Below are 7,717 nucleotides of genomic sequence, written 5' to 3'. Positions count from 1 at the left end.
CTTCTCTTCTCCAGGCTGAACAGCCCCAGTTCTCTCAGCCTGTCCTCATTAGAGAGGTATCCCATTCTGCGGATCATTTTTGTGGCCCTCCTCTGGATGTGCTCCAACAGGTCTGTGTCTTTCCTGTACTGAGAACTCCACATCTGAATGCAGTACTTCAGGTGAAGTACTTCACCAGCACAGAGTAGACGGGCAGGATCACCTCCCTCGACCTATTGGCCATGTTTCTTTTGATGCAGCCTAGGATACAGTTGACTTTCTGGGCGGCAAGAGCATATAGCTGGCTCAGGTCCAGCTTCCCATTCACCAGTACCCTTAGATCTTTTTCAGCAGAGCTGCATTCACTCTTTTCACCCTCTACAAGTGGGGGTTGCCTCGACCCAGGTGCAAGACCTTGTGCTTGGATTTCTTGAACCTCATAAGGTTCACCTGGGCCCACTGCTCAAGCCTGTCTAGGTCCCAGTTCCTTTCTTTTCCTTCTTTCTTCTCTCTTCCCCTTTTCCTAGATGTCTGGCAGAATTCTTCATTGAAGACACTGCATCCACAGGGTCTGGTATTTAATACTGCAAACATTTGTTATTCTGCCAAGCTTGCTTTTTATACTGAATTATATATCGTAGAAGTGCCTTCTTCAATGAGCTTTCCCTTGTGGTCATAGAGTGAAGATGTGTAAATTATTCCCCTTCTTCAGGTGAAACTTAACCAGAGAGTTTTTAGGGAATGTTTTAGCAATAGGATCAAATGTGAAACTGTGGAGAACTCTAGGATGTTACATTCACAACCAGGCCACTTCATTAAGTGAGTTGGTCAGGTGCACACCTTGGGAAAAAAAAAAAACAAAAACATCCAGAATTCACTATATGTCTCTCTGCTTGTTCCTGTTCCTCTTTATCATTGAAATTGTTGTATGCCAAAGCCATGAGTTTTTTGTAAGTCTGGGGAGACGGTTTCTCATGCAGGTTAGCAAAATGTGCCTACAAGTAACTTCCACAGAAATTAGGTAGGTCCCTGTTGAGTCTTCTTTGCTCTTCCACAGGAGTAACTTGTGATACCCTCAAAAAATACACTCCCGTTTAGGTCAATATATAGTATTGTTACTCCCATGTTGGAGTACTATACTATACGGTGACTTCCAAAGCAGTAATTTCATTGGTTGTATTCTTTTGGTGCTTTCTCTAATCTCCTCTTCCAGAATTTATTATGAGAGATCAAGCAGGAACACTAAAACCAAGGGGCTGATTCAGGTGCTAATCCAAAACACTGGTCTCTGTGTTAAAACTTATAATGAGTTACAGTTTGAGGTACTAGAACAGGCTACCCAAGGAGGTGGTGAGTCACCATCCCTGGAGATGTTCAAGAAGAGGGTAGATGTCACACTCAGTGACAAGGTCTCTCCATCCTTAGTGATTCTATGACAGGGAAAATCTTAGAAGAAAATAGTTATGTCATACTGCAACTTTACAAGTGGTTTCATGCTTTTCTGTTTTCCCTCTAACTGCTTTTGATCTCAAAAGGCATAGGAAAAATTTTATTAAATCAATTGGTCAGTAGTTTCCTCTGGAGTCAGGGAAAGACATGATGTTGGCATGTAGCCATTTTAGGTTCTGGAAAAGATATATGCAATTGCAATCTCAGAGTAATGGTGCTCTGTGTATATATATACTTTAACATGCTGCCACTTAGTGATAGGAATGCAGTATGGCAAGAAAAGCAGCTTTGCTTCCATGAAGTAGATGTTAGTTATAAATTAACAGATTCATTTTTCACTCCATTAGGTGTGTTGGTGTAAGGGGAGGGAGTTTGGCATCATTCAAGATTTACTTTTGTTTTTTTACAGAAATAGTCTAGTAATAATTTTTTGTTTTCATTCATCAGAGTTTATGAAGCTGGTTCCAGCTGAAGTCTCTTATATTGAAGTCTTGTAACTGTGTATTTAGACATTATTTACATTATGTCAGATATCTTTCTGTCACACTTTGCCTGCGGCCTGATCCTTTAGCTCTCTTTTATATTTAAAGTTGCTTGTGGGCCTTGTGTGTGGAGAGAGGTTGCCTGAATCTTACTGAATCCAAAGAAAACTGGTCTCAGAAATGGGGCAGAAAAACTGAGTTCTTAAATTTTGTCTTGGTCCTATTTTGACTCCAAAGCTATGTTCCATGGTTTTAATTCTGTGTGAATTTCCAAGATTGTAAAAATCCCTTCTAGGAGAGACAGAAACTGATTTCCTGTTTGACATCACTATCCTGAGCATGAGACTCATCTTGGTTAGGTCACAAAAAAATGTAATATTCTCTGACTTTATTTTCATTAAGAAAATTCAGAACTAATATTGTGTTTGATCTTTCAATCCATTGCCATATTATGGAGAGTTATTGAGTACCTTACAGTCTCTCTTGCAGGAATTTCACAGAATCACAGAATCACAGAACTGTAGGGGTTGGAAGGGACCTCTAGAGATCATCGAGACCAACCCCCCTGCCAAAGGGGGTCCCTACACCAGGTCGCACAGGTAGGTGTCCAGGCGAGACTTGAATATCTCCAGAGAAGGAGACTCCACAACCTCCCTGGGCAGCCTGTTCCAGTGCTCCATCACCCTCACCGTGAAGAAGTTCTTACACACATTCGTGCGAAACTTCCTATGCTGCAGCTTATGTCTGTTTCCCTTGTCCTGTCTCCACGTACCACTGAAAAGAGACAGGCCTCACTGCTATGGCCGCCACACCTCAGATATTTATAAACCTGGATCAGGTTCCCTCTCAGTCTTCTTTTCTCAAGGCTAAACAGACCCAGTTCACTTAGCCTTTCTTCACAGGGGAGATGCTCCAGGCCCTTCACCATCTTTGTGGCCCTCCGCTGGACTCTTTCCAAGAGATCCCTGTCTTTTTTGTACTGGGGAGCCCAGAACTGGACACAGTACTCCAGATGAGGCCTTACCAGGGCAGAGTAGAGGGGGAGGATCACCTCCCTCGACCTGCTGGACACGCTCTTCTTAATGCACCCCAGAATGCCATTGGGCTTTTTGGCCACGAGGGCACACTGCTGGCTCATGGCCAACCTGTCGTCCACTAGGATGCCCAGGTCCCTCTCTGCAGAGCTCCTCTCCAGCAGCTCATCCCCCAGCCTGTATTGGTGCGTGCAATTATTCCTCCCTAGGGGTAAGACCCTATAAGACCCTACACTTGCTTTTGTTGAACCTCATCCGGTTTCTTACTGTCCAGCTCTCCAGCCTGTCCAGGTCTCGCTGAATGGCAGCACAGCCTTCAGGCGTGTCAGCCAATCCTCCCAACTTTGTATCATCAGCAAACTTGCTGAGGGTGGCCACTATCCCCTCATCAAGGTCATTGATGAAGATGTTGAACAAGACCAGACCCAGCACAGACCCTTGGGGGACACCACTGGTTACAGGTCTCCAGCCAGACTCTGCACCACCAACGACCACCCTCTGCGCTCTGCCAGTCAGCCAGTTCTCAACCCACCTCACTGTCCACTCATCTATCCCACACTTCCTCAGCTTTGTTATAAGGATGTCGTGGGAGACAGTATCAAATGCCTTTCTAAAATCAAGGTAGACTACATCTACCGCTCTTCCCCCCATCCACCCAGCATGTGACAGCATCATAGAAGGCCACCAAGTTGGTCAAGCACAACCTCCCCTTGGTGAACCCATGCTGACTACTCCTGATAACCTCCTTTTCTCCCAGTTGTCTGAAGATGGTATCCAGCACAAGCTGTTCCATCACCTTTCCAGGGACGGAGGTGAGGCTGACAGGCCTATAATTACCCGGATCTTCCTTCTTGCCCTTTTTGAAGACTGGAGTGACACTGGCTATCCTTCAGTCTTCAGGGATCTTCCCTGTTATCCAAGACCTCTCAAAACTGATGGAGAGCGGTTCGGCAATGACCTCTGCCAGCTCCCTCAGCACACGTGGATGCACCCCATCAGGTCCCATGGAATTTAACAAATTTCACATTAAAATTGTTTTCTAGGGAAGTTGCATACACCCTTCATGTTAGAAAGCTTTCTTTCTTTTTTTCCTGCTGTAATCTGTAGAATAAACTATTGTTATCTCTGGCATATATTTATTATGAGCTACACTTATTTTTATGACAAAACTAAAACTTAGCTCTGTTTCGTCTCCAGAACTTACTCTGATACATTTCTAGAAGACAGTCTTATCTTTTTTGGTCTTTGCTTCAGTCTTTCAATTTCCTCTCCAAATATGTGCTTAAATCCAATCTTATTGTGTCCTATATTATGATATGAAAGTGAAGATGAAGGTTCCCTTCCTTATCATTCAGACAAAAAAATGGGATGAGATAATGTTGCTATTCTGTTTTACATTTCTGTTAGCTCACTGATAAGCATCAAATTTGGGGGCAAACTATTACCTTAGTTTTAGAAATGATAGCAGTCCAAAAGATCTCTTCTGATGATTGCTTTGTACTTTCCCATCACTTACATTCATAATTGCAAAAGTAAGTTGTAGAATAGTTTTAACCTATATTTAATGGGTCACGAATGGGCTCTAAAAACACTGCAGTCTTGCAATTTCATCTAGAGATAATTATTTCATAATGCTAATAGTAAATTATTTGATGCTCATATACTTCCTAATATTTGCTACATACTTCATTTTAAAGAGAAAGTACATTTGAGACTATTTGCTAGCACTTTTAAGAATTGTACACATAATGAGCAGTACACTGTCCAGCACTGAATGCTCAAGGTAGCTCTACCATTACACATGGTGGATTGGCATCAGATGTCACTTCAGATCACATGTCCTGGAGTTATTGACCTGTGAGGAGTTGCCTCCTCATCCCTTGCAGATCTCAGTAAAATTGCTCCATGTTCACTTGGGTGTAAGAGAGGCCAGAAACTGTCTTTAGCTTTATTGGAGTAGGTAGGTTAGCAATCACAAAGTCCATTTCTTTTGAGAATGCTTTATCTTTTCTCTGAAGAAAAAACCCCTCACTACAATGCAATCATTGTGTCCAGCTATTACCACTAGATCTCCATAAGTCTTGAAGGTGCAAAATGATTCAGGTTCTAGACTTCAGGACAGTTGATAGCATTCATCTTACAGAGCTTCAGGTATCAGTAACGAAGAGTCAGTCACCCTGCAGTTCCTCTTTTTGTCAGCACTAAAAAACAGAAAAATCATAGAGTATGTTTCTCCTGAACAATTTTAAAACTCTCCACTAGAACAGACGTAATCATGTTCTGCATGTACCAATACAAGTCCATCAAATACATAGGAAACTTCTGGCTCTGTTTGTTCAGATGACTCCTACCCATCACCGTAGAGCTTATTTAAGACTTTTCTGTTTTAAAGTAGAAGTCAAAGAGTCCATAAAATCATTCTGATAACATATGCAGGAAAAATTTAAACTTCCCTTTTCCTGGATAACATCGGGAAAAAAAAAAAAGTGAGGGTGTTTATCAACTCATTTTGTAGAAAACTTAATTCACTTGGTGATTACTGGCTTTAAATCATGAATAACCAACCACATCATCATGTATAATTACATGCAGAGTACATTGTGCACTATATTTCTGATTAAATCCACTTTCTATTCGCTTGTCCACTGCGGAGATGTCAAAAACACTTTTTCTTCTTACAGGCAATTTGGGCAACTCAGAAAGTTTCCGCACTACCACAGATTCAGCTACCACCTGCAAAAGAGAAATCCTAGCTGATAAAATTGATGGCAAATTAAATTAATCCAAAGCACATTCTTTACCTCCAGTGAAGCATGATTGGAAAGAAAAAGATGTTGGCAAGTTGACAGCAGTTGCACTCCTAATCCACGGTACTAAATGTTCTGCATAATGTTGGTTCTGCCACTGACAAAACAGCTTAGAAGTAATCAACACAAGAGCTGCTGTAATCTTGACTGAAACTTTCAATACTTCTGCGAGTGAAGGTGTTCTGAAAAAGTCTGCAACCAATATCTTAGCACTTTTAGTAATAGCATCCAAACTCCCTTTGTAGATATTTGTAGACAAATGTTTTCTTGTTAAATCTAGCTAAGAGATGAGTCACCTGTCTTTACATGAGGATCCAGAACCCTTTCAAATTATAAAAAAAATCTTCTAAAAATCCTATTGTGTTGTGTAAAGCATAAAAAGATAAAAAAATGTCACTCTCAATTCTGACTACCAGTAAAAGTGGCTGAGTCACACTAACAAAATTAGTCCTCAAAACTGGGGCTGAAGTAGTTCTCTTCTCCAAAAATCACAAAAGTAGTTGCCTGTTCAATGTGCTGGGAGAGCACTATGCTTTATCAGAGACATGAAGAAAAAAAAAAAAAGATTTTTTTTTAAAGTCCCAGATCCAAGGGTAATTGGTATCACTATAACTTTTTTTTTTTTTTCCTGGTTTGAACTCCCCATTTTCACGACATTGCTCAAGCAGATGCCCCTTACTAAAACTGCTGCTTGAGAGCCTGTCAGATGGAGGGGAACTCCTCAAAGCTGTGCCTGGAAGCTCACAAGGCACGTTGGCATGGTATCTGTGATAGTTAATGCCATCAGCATCTCTTTCATGAGTACTTAAATCATCCCAAATTTTTTAAAAGACTTGTCATTGTTTCTCAAGTAGATAAAAGCTTCATTGCATTTCAGGCTACCGGTGCTGCCTTCTTCATAAGTTAGGTGATGTTAAACACTACTAAAAATTGATAAAGAATCAAATCACTGCCTAATTTACAAACTAGCAGTCAACTGACACCGCATTAAAAGGCTGATCAGCCTTCAAAATTATTGCAGCATGTTTATTTTTTAGATCATTTTTAGTCTTTGAAATGTCAAGTGCAGCGATCCATCTGAGCTGCAATCGTGGATGAACATATACAAGAATGTCATCTGCTTGGGGAAGAGTTGAAAGCAACTGCTCATGGATTCATTACAGAACTTACATATGCTCTGCATAAAATTCATAAAGAACAATGTATCCAGTCAGCATCAGTGCTGTTACTTAACTGGTTTAACTTCTGAGAGGGATACCCACCAGTTAACATGCCATTCAAGCACACAGGAAAGCCAGGGAGGGCCCTTGTATCTGCCCCTTCCTGCCCCTTCTACTGCTGAAATTCGTTAATCTGCTGCTACAGCCTGCTCACACATTTCTGATGCAAATCCAAAGCTACACATGGTGATATGCTTTTAAAACAAGCATCTCAAGCAAGCATCCTGAAGCGACAGTAAGGCTTCATGAAAGAGTTGTGTTTCTGCAGACAAAGGTATCTGTAAATCAAGTGCACATATTCACCAAATCTGTGAACAGAGGTGGCTGGGAAACTGATGAGTACTGGGAATGTGCAGCTCAGTAGAAACAATTACTTATTGTGAGTTGTAATGGTGTTACATGAGAGTTTCCACTGATTTATGAGGAATTTCTTGAAAGGCTCTGCTCATTACTGGCACTATTGCAGAAGCCCATGCTGTAAAAAACTAAACAGCTTAGTTCTCTCACCTCAAGTGACTTCTGAATAGTGCCTAAGCCTGGGAGAAAATGGAACCAAATTCATGCACAAGTATAAGAGTGGAAGAGTGGAATACTTAAACACCCTTCCAGAGTTGAAACTTCGAGTATGAGCAACATCTGGAGAAGGCTGTCAAAGTGCTGACAGTGGGTACCAACAACAACAACAAAAAAGAAAACAAAATTATTTCTTAATCAGTTTCTTGTTGTTACTCTTCTAGTTTTCTGTT

At 41.2% G+C, this 7,717-nt stretch overlaps 1 long non-coding RNA gene across 3 annotated transcripts in view; it reads right to left on the bottom strand.

The window, feature by feature from the left end:
• Positions 1–3,765: 3,765 nt before the first annotated feature.
• Positions 3,766–7,717, bottom strand: part of LOC116217857 — a 31,439-nt gene continuing 27,487 nt past the window's right edge. For all 3 annotated transcript variants that reach the window (XR_004162574.1, XR_004162575.1, XR_004162576.1), the window contains one exon: positions 3,766–5,145. This is a non-coding gene — a long non-coding RNA (uncharacterized LOC116217857). The remainder of the gene's footprint in view (positions 5,146–7,717) is intronic.

Source organism: Meleagris gallopavo, chromosome 1 (assembly GCF_000146605.3).
Source record: "Meleagris gallopavo isolate NT-WF06-2002-E0010 breed Aviagen turkey brand Nicholas breeding stock chromosome 1, Turkey_5.1, whole genome shotgun sequence".
Lineage (NCBI taxonomy): Eukaryota > Metazoa > Chordata > Aves > Galliformes > Phasianidae > Meleagris > Meleagris gallopavo.
This window is presented reverse-complemented; position numbering and strand designations above follow the sequence as displayed.